Below are 14,757 nucleotides of genomic sequence, written 5' to 3'. Positions count from 1 at the left end.
TCTCCCTTTTCTCTCATTTTCCTCATTCATCAACTCCTCGAAGTATTCTTTCCTTCTAGCTAGCACACTGCTGGAACCAGTCAACATATTTCTCTCTCTATCCTTAATCACCCTAACCTGCTGCACATCCTTCCCATCTCTATCCCTCTGTCTGGCCAACCTGTATAGATCCTTTTCTCCTTCTTTAGTGTCCAACCTGCAGGCCCGGACCATGTGTCCCCATCCTGCCTCAAAGTCTGCGCGGGCCAGCTCGCTCCAGTCTTCACTCAGATCTTCAATAGATCTCTGGAAATGTGCGAAATTCCATCCTGTTTCAAACGCTCCACCATCATTCCAGTCCCCAAGAAACCTGCAATCTCGGGTCTGAAACACTACAGGCCTGTCGCTTTGGCATCTGTGGTCATGAAGTCCTTTGAACGTCTCGTGCTGGACCACCTCAAGAGTGTGACAGGTCCCCTGCTGAACCCCCTGCAGTTCGCCTACCAAGCGAACAGGTCTGCGGATGATGCAATCAACATGGGACTACACTTCATCTTAGAACACCTCGACAGTGCAGGGACCTACGCGAGGATCCTGTTTGTGGACTTCAGCTCAGCGTTCAACACCATCATCCCTGAACTCCTTTCATCCAAGCTTCTCCAGCTCAGCGTCTCACCTGCCATCTGCCAGTGGATTTACAGCATCCACACGCAGCATCAGCACTGGGGCGCCCCAAGGTTGTGTCCTCTCTCCGCTGCTCTTCTCTCTCTACACGGAACCCGACTGTCAAACTCCTGAAGTTTGCAGATGACACCACTGTCATCGGCCTCATCAAGGACGGTGACACACATTCAATGACCGCTACACAGCGGTCATCGAATCAGTCCTGTGTTCTTCCATCACAGTCTGGTTTGGTGCTGCTACAAAAAAGGACAAACTCCGATGCAACGGACAATCAAAACTGCTGAAAGGATTGTCGGTACCCCTCTACCCACCACTGAGGACTTGCACGCTGCCAGAACTAAGACAAGGGCGTGCAAAATCCTCTCGGACCCTCCGCACCCCGGTCACCAGCTCTTCCAGCTCCTTCCCTCAGGTAGGCGCTACCGATCAATGCAAACTATAACTAGTAGACATTCCAACAGCTTCTTCCCTCTTGCGATCAACTTCTTAAACACCTAACCTATAATTCCATTGCAACTAGCTGGCAATTTTTTGACTTGAGTTCGTTGTCACATTTCTGTGGGGCCAATTATGTATTACTCGTGCACTCACTGTAGTTGTCTCGCCATGCTGCACTATTTGCATATACTGGCCACTCACGCCAGAGTAGCATCTGCACCATTTGCATACTGATTGAGGAGTATCTGTAACATTTGCACAACCAACATTGTCCCAGATTATCGCACTGCTTGTCACTTTAACCCGCATACACTCCTTGAAGGCTTGGCGCCCTTTGCACAATGGTCATTGCACCGGACTATTGCAATATTAGTCATTCGAACTGCTCTAAGTGCTAGAGGACTCTGCATCTTTTTGCACAATTGTTTTTTGTCAATGTCTTTATGTCTCCAAAGTGTTCTGTAAATTGACTCTCTGTTGTACTAGAGCGGCTCCAACTACCGGAGAAAAAATCTTTGTGTGTTTTGGACATACTTGGCAAATAAAGATGATTCTGATTCATGTCATCATATGCCTCTTGTTTAGCCTTTGCCACCTCTACCTTTCCCCTGTGTCGCATCTCAATGTATTCCTTTCGCCTCTCCTCGGTCCTCTCAGTGTCCCACTTCTTCTTAGCTGACCTTTTTCTTGTATGATTTCCTGTAATGTGAGGTTCCACCACCAAGTCTCCTTCTCTCCTTTCCTGCCAGAAGATACACCAAGTACGCTCCAGCCTGCCTCTCTGATCACCTTGGCTGCAGTGGTCCAGTCTTCTGGAAGCTCCTCCTGTCCACCGAGAGCCTGTCTCACCTCTTCCCGAAAAGCTGCACAACACTCGTCCTGTCTTAGCTTCCACCACAGGGTTCTCTGCTCTGCCTTTGCCTTCCTAATCTTCCAGAGTCATCTTACACATCACCATCCTATGCTGTCTAGCCACACTCTCCCCTACCACAACCTTAACAGTCGGTAACCCTTCAGATTACATCGTCTGAACAAGATGTAATCCACCTGCGTGCTTCTACCTCCCCTCTTGTAGGTCACCCTATGTTTCTGCCTCTTCTGGAAAAAAGTGTTCACTACAGCTATTTGCATCCTTTTGCAAAGTCTACCACCATCTGTCCCTCCAAGTTCCTTTCCTGGATGCCGTACTTACCCATCACTTCTTCATCACCCCTATTTCCTTCACCAACATTTCCATTACAATATGCACAAATCACGACTCTCTTTCTCTCTGTCTGGGATGCTCAGAACTACTTCGTCGAGCTCCTTCCAGAATTTCTCTTTCACCTCTAGGTCCTGTGGGGCATAGCCACTAATCACATTATAAATAACACTCTCAATTTCAAGTTTTGGCCTCATCACTCGATCTGATACTCTTTTCACCTAAAAGACATTCTTAGCCAACTCTTCTTTTAAAAAGCCTATATGCATTGAGAAAAAAAGTGTACCGGTGTGGTGAATGAAAACATATAGACTGACGATTTTGTAAGTCCAAAACAATTGGACGTTTGGAGAAAACATTCACGGTGAGGCAGAAGAATGCCTGCTGACTGACAAATGTATAGGTCCAAATAAGTAGACAGAAGGAAATCGTCACAGCAAAGTGAAAGAATAAATGCAGGCTGATTGTTTTACAGGTCCAAATATGGGACATTTAAGAAACTAGGGTTAATTTAAAGTGAAAAAAGACTGTAACTGAGGTCCACAAAAGTAAACATGGTGGGAGAACAGTCAAAGAGAAGCAGAATGAACATGTGCCAAATTACAACTTTTATAGATCCAAAAAAGTGTACATGATCGATACCGTGTACTTATTCTTCCACTTCGAGGCCTTTGACGGCACGAATGCCATTTTAGAGGTTTGCTTGTAATCAAAGGCCACGGGACAACCATGAGAGCCACCTGGATAAGATTGCCAAGCAGGCCAAAGCCTGTCCTTTACAATTTGTCGACCCGGAGGAGCAGGTGATTCACTAAATAGGAGCCTGCCATATGCTGTCATGTTCGCGTCATCGTGTCACAGTTAAGGATACTCTCAAAAGTCAGACGGTTACCCGATCCACCTGCTCATCTTTCGTCAAGTGTAAAGAACACTGGTAATTGCTCCCAGTGAGCAAGTCTTACAGCTTCAGAGTGAGCTTCTCAATGAGGACCTGGAGAAATGTCTTCATTAGTGGAAGGACAATTTTCCTCAAGGAATTATTGCTTTACATAAGAAAAGATGCTTAATTTTAAAAAGATATTTGGCACAGATAAAACTCGTTTAATTATAAATGAATATTTATGCCCCCCCCCCCCCCCCGCCTTTTTTATTTCTCTTTTGTCATGAAAAAAAAAATAAAAATTCAGTTTTTTCGAACATAAATTTTTCAAGAAGTTGGCGACATGTCCAACAGGGATGACAACGTGCATTTAAACAACTGATGCTTCTACATGTACCAGTGCCATAGACGCCTTGTTTTTTTCAATACCTGAATAAGTGGAATGGTGCAAAAGAAATTGTCAAAAAACACCTTGTGATTCTTTTGCTGGATGTCATCACAAAAGCGCAAAACGTCTGCAGCCATTTCCAATCCACTGACCACACCACGCCCAGCCAAAACCTGATACACTTTGAATCTGTGCATATATCCAGAGGTCTGCTCAAACCCACACTTTCACACCCCAGGGTTTGGGTTTCTTTGGGATGTACTGCTTGATGGATAAATGGCCCTTGAATGAAATGATCTATTCATCAATTGATTGGAATTCTTGAGGATCCACTGCTGAACGGAAGTTTTTTTTTTTTTTTTTAGTGTATCCAACACTGGTCTGATTCTGAAGAGCTTATAGGCATTCCCTGGTTCCTGTGAATAATTATCACGAAGTGAATGTACCTCAGAATCTGCTCAAATCTGTTCAGCAGCATGACATTTGCTATCACATCAAGACGCAGCCGTTCCTCTGATGACCAGTACATTCTTGATCTTGGGTATCTGAGGTATGACATGATCAAAATAATCCATAGAATCTTCTTCCTTTCACCATTTGTAACGGCCAGATTTTCTTCTGTTTTGCAGCGCATAGAGGTTTGAGTTGAGTACTATTTAATCTATCAGCTCTTTGGGAAATACAACCCCAATTCCAATGAAGTTGGGACGTTGTGTTAAACATAAATAAAAACAGAATACAATGATTTGCAAATCGTGGTCAACCTATATTTAATTGAATACACTACAAAGACAATATATTTAATGTTCAAACTGATAAACTTGATTGTTCCAAAAAATCATTAACTTAGAATTTTATGGCTGCAACACATTCCAAAAAAGCTGGGACAGGTTGCAAAAAAGAAAGTTGAGGAATGCTCATCAAACATCCCACAGCTGAACAGGCTAATTGGGAACATGTGGGTGACATGATTGGGTATAAATGAGCTTCCCTTAATTGGTCAGTCATTCACAAGCAAAGATGGGGCGAGGTTCACCTCTTTGTGAACAAGTGCGTGAGAAAATAGTCGAACAGTTTAAGGACAATATTCCTCAACGTACAATTGCAAGGAATTTAGGGAGTGCATCATCTCCGGTCCATAATACCATCAAAAGGTTCAGAGAATCTGGAGAAATCACTGCATGTAAGCGGCAAGGCCGAAAACCAACATTGAATGCCCGTGACCTTCGATCCCTCAGGCGGCACTGCATCCAAAACCGACATCAATGTGTAAAGGATGTCACTGCATGGGCTCAGGAACACTTCAGAAAACCATTGTCAGTAAATACAGTTCGGCGCTACATCCGTAAGTGCAACTTGAAACTCTACTATGCAAAGCAAAAGCCAGAAACGCCGCCGGCTTCCCTGGGCCCAAGCTCATCTAAGATGGACTGATACAAAGTGGAAAAGTGCTCTGTGGTCTGACGAGTCCACATTTCAAATTGGTTTTGGAAATTGTGGATGTCGTGTCCTCCTGGCCAAAGAGGAAAAGAACCATCTGGACTGTTATGGACGCAAATTTCAAAAGCCAGCATCTGTGATGGTATGGGGCTGTGTTAGTGCCGATGGCATGGGTAACTTACACATCTGTGAAGGCACCATTAATGCTGAAAGGTACATACAGGTTTTGGAGAAACATATGCTGCCATCCAAGCAACGTCTTTTTCATGGACGCCCCTGCTTATTCCAGCAAGACAATGCCAAACCACATTCTGCACGTGTTACAACAGTGTGGCTTCGTAGTAAAAGAGTGCGGGTACTAGACTGCCCTGCCTGCAGTCCAGACCTGTCTCCCATTAAAAATGTGTGGCGCATTATGAAGTGTAAAATATGACAACGGAGACCCCGGACTGTTGAACAGCAGAAGCTGTACATCAAACAAGAATGGGAAAGAATTCTACCTACAAAGCTTCAACAATTAGTGTCCTCAGTTCCCAAATGCTTATTGAATGTTGTTAAAAGAAAAGGTGATGTAACACAGTGGTAGACATGACCCTGTCCCCACTTTTCTGGAACGTGTTGCAGCCATAAAATTCTAAGTTAATGATTATTTGGGCGGCACGTTGGCCGACTGGTTAGAGCGTCAGCCTCACAGTTCTGAGGACCGGGGTTCAATACCCGGCCCCGTCTGTGTGGAGTTTGCATGTTTTCCCCGTGCCTGCGTGGGTTTTCTCCAGGCACTCCGGTTGGAGACTCTAAAATGCCCGTAGGTGTGAATGTGAATGGTTGTTTGTTTGTTTGTGCCCTGCGATTGGCTGGCAACCAGTTCAGAGTGTACCCCGCCTCCTGCCCGATGATAGCTGGGATAGGCTCCAGCACGCCTGCGACCCTAGTGAGGAGAAGCGGCTCAGAAAATGGATGGATGGATGAAAAAAAAATGCTAAAAACAATAAAGCTTATTAGTTTGAACATTAAATATCTTGTCTTTGTAGTGTATTCAATTAAATATAGGTTGAACATGATTTGCAAATCGTATTCTGTTTTTATTTATGTTTAACACAACGTTCCAATTTCATTGGAATTGGGGTTGTAGATGCATGAAGAACTCAAACTCATTGTCTTTGGTTTTCCAGACATGTCTACTTTTATTGTGTTTTTGACCTTTGTCAGATAGCACATCCTCAGCTCCCTCAGTTTTTTCAGCAACCTCATCTTCCTCGGCATCCTCTGCTCCTTCAGCATCCCCAGCTTCACTGTCACTCCTGCTGCCATTTGCCAATTCTCTTTTTTTCTGGTAGCCATTCCTCATCGCTGCCACTGACATCATCCTCACTTGAATCAGGTGGTATTTTCTATCTTCTGTCATGTAGGCTTTGCGAGCATGCTCTGCACCTCCATCCATCCATTTTCTATACCGCTTATTCTCACAAGGGTCGCGGGTGTACTGGAGCGTATCCCAGCTATCGTCGGGCAAGAGGCGGGATACACCCTGAACTGGTCGTAGGGCACATATAAACAGACAACCATTCGCACTCACATTCACACCGCACTCACATTGACCTACGGCCAATTTAGAGTCTTCAATTAACCTACCACGCATGTTGTTGGTATGAAGGAGGAAACCGGAGTACCCGGAGAAAACCCACACAGGCAGGGGGAGCACATGCAGAGTCCACACAGGCGGGGCCGGGATTTGAACGCCGGTCCTCAGAACTGTGAGGCAGATGTGCGTCCACCGTGCCGCCTGCTCTGCACCTGACAAAACATAAGGACAAGGCGCATTCCTCTCATGATAGGACAAATATCCACAAAATATTGCTATAATAAAAAATAAATTGATTTGCAGCCTAAAGGTTACTGCAGATGAAGTATTTTCAAAAACATAAAGCAGTAATACTATAAATTGTAGCGATGCATGATGTCCAATTTAGTGGACACATGATTAATCATAATTTTCTCAAATCACAAAATCAATACTTAGATATTTTAACAAGTATATTTCTCCTTGGTTGTTGCTTGATGTCCCCATATTTTGTTTACCTGCAAGGGTGTCCGAGAATAGAAGGAATGGACAGACATTCCTGTACTGAAAGGCACTTGTGCGCTTCTGTCGGCCATCTTGTTTTTGAGGGAAAAAAATTGCACTTACAAAAGCTGCCCAGTAGATGGGAATGTATGGCATGACACACTAGCGTCCACTGTAGTGACTGATGCGCAACTGTGACTTTAAGAAAAAAAATGGCTTTTGAATTGCCGTCCACTGTCGTGACCACTATGCATGAAAGGGTTAGAGCGGCCAAGGCAATCAGCTTTTTCCTTGACAATTGCACCATTAATAACAACACAGTGCATTACGTAGGCCTCGTCGACTGTAATTGGTTTGCGAATGTTCAGTTCAGTCGCTTTTGGTCATGCCGCCCTGTGTGCGAAGGGACACACACAATTCAACAACAGTTGGGCAAGCCCCCCCCCCCCCCAAACAGGGCAAATTAAAGCCTGCTTATAGCCAATAAATTCATTGTGCCTGATCATGCATCATACCAGATGGACATTACATTTTCAATTTCATACGCACTCCTGGACAGTTGCTTTGGACACTTGGGGTTAAACCAACTCGTCGATGCGTCGACTTTTCCACTCTGCAATGACAGTTATGGCTCGAGGTCAATTAATTGGCAATCACAGGTTTTGGCAACAACTATTGCACTATTGCTATTACCTTAGCGTTGACTACAAAATGGGCACTCACTGAACTCCCAAGATTTGGAGAAGTTGCATTGGACTTTTACCCAGTTTTCCAAATTGTGGCACATTCAGGATTTTTTTTAATGCTAAAGTTTCACTGTAAAGAGCATCAATAGAAAATGGCTTTTCAAATAACGAACCCCATGTCAGAACACTGAAGAATTCCACCATGGAACATCAAACCCTAATTAGGTCTTTCTCAGACCTTCAGGAGCAGGGCACAAAAAAATAGGGGTGAAAAAGCCTGTCAGCATTTTGAACACAGAGGGTCACATCAAAAGGATCCTGCGTTTAAACACTCCTGAGCGCTTAAGGCTCATATTAGATGAGGAGTGTCCATGCAGTGAACCTGACAGGGGATAAACTCATGTTACGCCAGCTCATTAAAAACATTGCAAAACAGAGATGCGCTGGTGGAATGGCAGATGCCGACGCTTAATTGGCCTGTGAAAAGCGCCTCGCCGAGTCAGCTTATGAAAGAACGACGTCATACAGCGAAATTAGTTACTGTAAATAATATTTGAGCACACCTGGATACACTTAAACATGAGTCGATATTCTTGCAAGGAGGAACAACAACCATGCATCATAAGCAGCACACACTACTTCTCTGAGCTTTCTTTTTATGTCTGCCTCAGTCACTGCCCATTATCTTCACAAGACGTGTACCATGCTCTATCTGACTACCATTGTTTGCTCTTAACCCAGGATGATGGTCTTGTCTGACTTTGTCCTCCTCTGATTTAATCAAACAGGAACTACGCCCTCAACCACAAACACTTTCAAGTGTCTTATCGGCCATTAGTCAATTTTAAGCAGGTCTCATCGGTGAGAATTGTAGGTGTATGAGAATGTACAGAAATTCATCCATGATCGTATACATTTTCCCATTAAGCACCAAATAAAAACCTAATTAAGACACAAAATGCAGGATGATAACTACATTTGGATGCGCAGAAAAAATAAGCCAATACTTTTTGGTGCAAATCTCTTGTTGCAGTCTGAGGAGGATAGCACAGTGCTGTAGTGACTAGCACGACTCTCTCACAGTTTTGAAGTTAAGGTTTTGAATCTCGGTTCTGGCCTTCCTGTGTGGGGTTAGCATGGTCTCCCAGTGATTGCACAGTTTTACGCCGGCCTCCGCTCAATATTCCAAAAGCATGCATGTTAGGTTCACTATTACTGCATGTATTGTATATTCTAATAAAATATGTCCTGTGACGCTAGTTGAATTAGGATTTCAAATAGCTAACTGGGTTATCCATAACACATAATGTAAAGCAGTAAGGTGAAATGCAAGTTTTCACTTCTGCCTCACATTTCTAAGGTTCAGTCTCAGCTTTGCATATTTTCATGCAAAGGCTTCCTCCCACATCCGAAAAAGATGCACGGTAGGTGAACTGAAGACTACATTTTCCGTGTGTATAAATGTGACTGTGAATGCTTGTTTGTCTAAATGCCCAGTGATTGGCTGGCGATCAGTTAAGAGTGTACCCCCACCTCTCGCCCAAAGTCAGCTGGCATAGATTCCAGTTCTCCTGTGACCATAATGAGGAAAAGTGCTAAAGCATAGCATCATGATGCATGAGTGGTTGGCACATCTGCCTCAAAGCCAAGAGGCTCTTGGTTCATATCTGGAGCTCAGGGAGAAATAAGCAAACCTCACAAAGGAAGGCAGGAGCAGAGATTCAAACACAGAACTTCAGACCTGCTAACAACTATTCCACCGAACATATCAAACTGAAAGACATTTTATAGGCACTATTGAATTCATGCAAGAATAGAAGGTGCATTCAAACCGTAAACAATTTATCTTGATGCTGCGTATCTATAGCCCATGCCACTTATTGCAAAAAAAAAAAAAAAAAAAAAAAAAAACTACATAGTGAGAAAGAGCCAAAAAGAAGCTAAAACAATAAAATAATACAACTGGTTACATAACGTACGTGATGAAAAATACACTTTTCCTCACAGGCAACAGATTTTGTGCCATAATGGGCTTTAGAAACCATTTGCAGGTCCACTGCCTTAAAAAAGCGGTGACATTCAATCAGTAGTTTCACTGGAGGACAGCTTTAATTATTAAATATATACAATTAGCAATTAGCATCCTGTGTTACCATGACAACCCCCAGGCGATGGCAAAAGCGCCTCTTTTTACCTTTAAAACTTAAATCAAAAATGTGCTTCCTCGCCCTTCATGTGTTAAGTGCACACCATCTGTAGTGATAACACATGCTAACAGGCGAAACCTACCTTATCGCTGAAAGGTCAAGGCCGCCTTCCTTCTTTGTGTGTGTGCTGCTCTTCACAGCTGAAGCGACAAACAGTGAACTTTATGAGACATTCACCCGCATACGACCACACAAACGTGCAATTGGAATGTAAATTATTCAATGAAGTGAAACTTAATGAAAATTAACAGCAGCTTAATCGAGGAAAGCTATCTCTCGCTATAAAAATGTGTTGCTGCCAAGACAGTAGTGTTCTCCATGTGCGGCCGCTGTGTTTTAATGCATATTGGATATTGGACTAACGAGCACAATGAAAATAAACAGTTTCATATGAGCTGCATTGACATTGTTCTGCCTTCACCTCCTCGTGGGATACATCGGCCATTAATGGGTTGGTACTCTATTATTTGTATGAAAAAGAGAAAAGAAGAGGGGGGGGTGGGTGCTACGTATAAGTATTAGGATGCCAGGCTATTCCATTATTCTACAGAATGTCAAAATTGAAGAAACTATGGAGTTAATCCAGCTTTCACTCTTTCTGGAAGACTTTCTTCACGATTTAGGAGTGTAAATGTGGGAATGTTTGTCCATTGTCAAACTCTTCTGGCCGTAGTGCGGAAAGCATGCTCAATAAGGCATCCTTGAATCAGTTTGGTGTTTATATATATATATATATATATATATATATATATATTTTTTTTTTTAATGTAAAAAAATATTTTTGTTTACTACTTAAATGTATTAATAATTATTGGTATTAATATTATTATAATAAAATATAACGTATATTAATATTATTAAATATAACTTAAAGTATCGTTTCAAATTATTAAGCACTTAGCAAAGAAAATTGTACCGCATCTAATTTTCAAAAAGTACACATTTATTTAATCTTACTCTTTAATCTCGTTATTGCAACACATTTAATTGAATTTGACTGCATTTAATTACAATTACAGTTTGAGTCTAAATATATATCACTATAGAAACGGATAGAGGACTGTACTTTACATCAAAACCAGGTAAAAATTATATACGCTACTGTACATACCTATTTATAGTAACCACAACAGTGATTGCTAGAAAAGAAATCTACCTTTCTGGTAAGCGGGTACATTGCTGTTAATGAAAGTGTGTTCATATTTTTTTTGTCAACTTTCTCAGATGAGGCATTTTTGGGGTGTTTAATCGTGTGGCGCAGCAGCAGGAGGACTAGGGCAAATGGAATATCCACCTGTGTGTGGAGATGACTAAGAAAGCGGCTGCGGGCAGGCTGTTAATGACATGGCTGTAGTCGGTGACAAACAGTATTGTACATGCTGCAGACAGATTGAGGACAAGAGAGCAATGCTTTCAAGGTGATTCGATGAAGGAAAAATGAAAACCGCTGGTGTGATCAATGATGCACAGCGGCGCTCATTTGTTTTCCTAAGCATGCTGGGGAATTCATTTTCATTTCATGATGCATGGTCTCATCTGACGACGCTTCTAAATCACATTATAGAGGGTCAGATAAGAGCAGCTGCATGCGATGACAATCATGCTGCTAACCGATAAACCCGCCTCCTCTCGACTGGGCCCGGGTCACCGTGCACCATCTCCCGTGAGTGTCGCTTACTCACAGGAAGTAGGCTCACGTTTCCTACAGCCACGGACTCACTTTTTAGGTTGTACACAGGAGGTCAGCTGGTGATAATGTTAGAGAATGTGTGTAACTGCCACACACAGATGACTGAATCGGGCAACAATGTGCTTTATTGCACATTAGCAGTGTGACATTTTTATTGGACATGACAGCTGCAAGGGGTGGAAAATTTCCAGTAAATTCCCAGAAAGTACCCATCCTGCCATCCATCCATTTTCTGTACCGCTTATCCTCACTAGGGTCGAAGGTGTGCTGGAGCCGATCTCAGCTGACTGGGCGAGAGGCGGTGTACACCTTGAACTGGTCACCAGCCAATCGCAGGCCACATATAAACAAACAACCTTTCGCACTCATGATCACACCAACGGACAATTTAGAGTCTTCAATCAACCTACCATGCATGTTTTTGGGACGTGGGAGGAAACCGGAGAAAACCCACGCAGGCATGAGAAGAACATGCGCCAAACAGGTGAGGCCAGATTTGAACCCGGGTCCTCAGAACTGTGAGGCAGATGTGCTTACTGGTCGGCTGCCGTGCCACCCAGACAGTACCCAGTAAATAAAATTATAACATCCAAATATTTTTTTTTGAATGAGACTAAAGTCATTACACATATGACAAAAAAGTGATGATAAAAGATTACATTTGTAATATTACGAGAATAAAAACTGGATTTACCAAAAAAAATAAAAAATCATCGTATCACAAGAAAAAAAAAAGTCAGAACATAATTCTCTGAGAAGTCAGTTGTAATATTACCAGAATAAAGAGAACACATTAAAAGAATAAAATACCAGAGGAAAGTCAGGAATTTAGTCATTTTGTTTTGAAAAATTCTATGAAAATAAAGTAATAACATGAGAAAAAAAGTTGGAATTTAACAAGCCTAATGCTGTAATATTAGAGTAAAATCTGATTACGAGAGTAAAACGGCATAATCTTACCAGAATAAATTTATGGGAATGTTATGAGAATACAGATACATTACAAGAGTAAAGTAGAACTTGCATGAACAAAGTCTGAATAGGAGTTTCTTTTTTATAAAGTATATATTAGTATGCGAGACTCATTAATATGCGAGTTTCTTAAGAAGCCTCAAATTGATTGTGTCCTGAGGATCAAAACCACATGAAAGCAAAAAGGAAAGTGCAAAACACATTGTAATGGAGAAACATTAATCCTGCTCACCTTTGCCTTCAGAAAAATCAATGTCAGCATTCCACAGAGAGAGAGAGAGAGAGAGAGAGAGAGAGAGAGAGAGAGAGAGAGAGAGAGAGATAAAGAGTGAAAGAGACCGACCTTATCTTGAGCAACTTCATAGACATTTTGAATTCCTGAGAGAGTTTGCTTCCAAAAGCAAAACGCTGAGTTTAAGAAACAAGTAGGAGTGACAAACCAAATTAACAAGCAGCAGAAGCTTGATCACAATAAAATGCATTGGAAGATGGGGAACACTGGGGGTTCCCAGAGGTGGGGCCCAGGGGTTAATGCCAGAAAGCCAAATTTGCCACTCGGGAATTTCATTGTGCCGACAGTTCTGGAGAGAGCTCAGACTACATGGTGCGTGTGTGTGTGTGTGTGTGTGTGGATCAACGTGGGGTCAGCATGGCACCCAAAAAAAATATTGACCTAATTCTTCACTGACATGCTTTGAGAGCAGATTTCATAATATTATGGGAAAATGATGATTTAATGTTTATATTCATACATGTATAAAATTGTTGGTACCCCTCTGTTAATGAAAGAAAAACACAGTGGGCACAGTAATTGATTTTTGCATATGTGAACATAGAGCTGATGTGCCTTGCCAAAAAGTTCCAGTTTTGTCTCATCTGTCCTTAGGACATTCTCCCAGAAGCTTTGTGGCTTGTCAACATGCAGTTTGGCAAATTCCAGTCTCTCTTTTTTTTTTTTTTTTTTTTACAATTTATTTCCAACAGTGTTGTCCTCCATATTCATCTCCCATGAAGTCCACTTTGCCTCAAACAACCACAGATGGTGCAATCTGACACTGATGTCACTTGGAGTTTACCTTTAATTTCTTTGGAGGTTGTTCTAAGCTCTTTTGTTACCACTCTTCTTATCAGTCTCCTCAATTTGTCATCAATTTTCAAGGAGGTTGGCTGGAGTCCCGTGGATCTTAAATATCTGACTAATATGTACAACTGTAGTCACAGGAATATCAAGCTGCTTAGGGATGGTCTTATAGCCTTTATCTTTAATGTGCTTTTCTATATAATTTTCTTTCTAATCTACGGAGTCAACTCTCTCCTTCGCTTCCTCTGGTCCATGTTTAGTGTGGTACACACCATGTCACCAAACAGCAAAGCGATTACCTGTCATCCTTTAAATAGGCCAACTGAGTGATTAAATGTTTGAAGACAACTGTCACACCTTGTTTGAACATGTGCCTATGGTGAAATTATTATTATTATATATTTTTTAGGAGTACCATCATTTTTGTCGAGCCTTGTTTCATGAGTTTTTTTTTTTTTTTTTTAATAAATCTGTTAAACCACAATGCTAAAGCATTGTCTGATTTTCACTCGTTAATTTTCGTTACATTTTTATGATTACTTTGTCAGATTCAAGTTATTTCTGTGACCACTTTTTTTTTTTTTTTTTCTTTCATTAACAGAGGGGTACCAACAGTTATCGTGTACATACAGTCCTGCCCACCGATCAAGTGTAAAACTTTAAAAAAAAAAAAAATAATAATCTTTCGTTATCTGCCTATTTCTCAAAATGTGTCTTTGAGCGAGTTGTTCCGCACTTCTGCCACACTGCTACACAACAGTGGGATTAATTTACATAACTGCCCCCACACTTATTTTCTATGCCCATGACATGATCTGCTTGGTTGGGCAAAGATCCAGAGCTACTTTCAAGCAGTGGTTGGACTAAACTGTCACAAAGCGCTATCATGCAGAGGCACTGGCATGCAGAAACAGCCAAATCACCCACTGCAGTCAGGCCTCTGTTATCACGTCAAACCCAAATAGGTAAGCGGAGATGCACTGGGTTTAATTGGATGCACATAGTAGCATTAGCGCATAGTGTTAGCTTCCACTTAGCAGCACATA

At 42.0% G+C, this 14,757-nt stretch overlaps 1 protein-coding gene across 2 annotated transcripts in view; it reads right to left on the bottom strand.

Moving 5' to 3' along the window:
• tln2a (talin 2a) overlaps positions 1–14,757 on the bottom strand; it is a 128,672-nt gene that overhangs the window by 80,558 nt on the left and 33,357 nt on the right. The window contains exon 2 of one of the 2 annotated variants that reach the window (XM_061667866.1): positions 10,051–10,108. The exons of the other annotated variant lie outside the window; for it this stretch is intronic. The gene's annotated coding sequence lies outside the window, so the exon portion shown is untranslated. The remainder of the gene's footprint in view (positions 1–10,050; positions 10,109–14,757) is intronic. 2 annotated transcript variants of the gene reach the window in all.

The sequence above is a fragment of the Phycodurus eques genome, chromosome 2, assembly GCF_024500275.1.
Source record: "Phycodurus eques isolate BA_2022a chromosome 2, UOR_Pequ_1.1, whole genome shotgun sequence".
Taxonomy (NCBI): Eukaryota; Metazoa; Chordata; class Actinopteri; order Syngnathiformes; family Syngnathidae; genus Phycodurus; species Phycodurus eques.
Note: the sequence above shows the minus strand (reverse complement) of the source record. Positions and strands in the feature narration are given on the sequence as shown.